Below are 635 nucleotides of genomic sequence, written 5' to 3'. Positions count from 1 at the left end.
CCGGCCACTGTCTGGTCCGTCTCGCGATGGCGACTTCCGTAACGTCGTCACGCCGTCCTCCGTAAAACTCTTCGGCCGTTCCCCCGACGACAGGTTCCGCCTTTTCCTGGAATCAGGCACCAAAATGTCGGTTCAATGGCAAACAAGTGGTTGTGAATAAAGTACAAAGTTAACATAGAACATTGAAACAGAGTATAAAATAACTAAAATCTACATGATGAAAGGTAGTTGTCTAAAACTATAGCTGCTAATAAAAAAAAGTGCTATGTCTAAAACTATGTCTGAAGGGTTTGACTTCTCTTTTGTAATTGGTGGAAGACATAATGTCCCACCTTTTGCAAAATTAGCGAGTTTTGGGAAGTTAAAAGAAGAAGTCTTTCTTTTTTTTTTAAGTAAGGCCACACCAATTTAATTTGTTGGTTCTCGGATTTTTTTACGAAAAACATGAAGCGACAGGGCGAAAAAAAAAAAAAAAGAAGACTCTAGATAGGTGAGGCCAGGACTGGAAATAGGGGCCCGGGGACTCGTGTTACTTTTACTTCTACGTATACTGCAGTTTTCACACCTATGATCTTATTCCCACATAGGTATGTATTGATTTATTATTAAATGGTTTGCAATAAATATAATTTGAT

General features: G+C 38.9%; 1 protein-coding gene across 1 annotated transcript in view; it reads right to left on the bottom strand.

Moving 5' to 3' along the window:
- LOC109481638 (UHRF1-binding protein 1-like) overlaps positions 1-635 on the bottom strand; it is a 38,907-nt gene that overhangs the window by 11,945 nt on the left and 26,327 nt on the right. The gene's annotated exons all lie outside the window — the stretch shown is intronic.

The sequence above is a fragment of the Branchiostoma belcheri genome, unplaced genomic scaffold (assembly GCF_001625305.1).
Source record: "Branchiostoma belcheri isolate BF01 breed outbred unplaced genomic scaffold, Haploidv18h27 scaffold57, whole genome shotgun sequence".
NCBI classification, from domain to species: Eukaryota; Metazoa; Chordata; class Leptocardii; order Amphioxiformes; family Branchiostomatidae; genus Branchiostoma; species Branchiostoma belcheri.
Note: the sequence above shows the minus strand (reverse complement) of the source record. Positions and strands in the feature narration are given on the sequence as shown.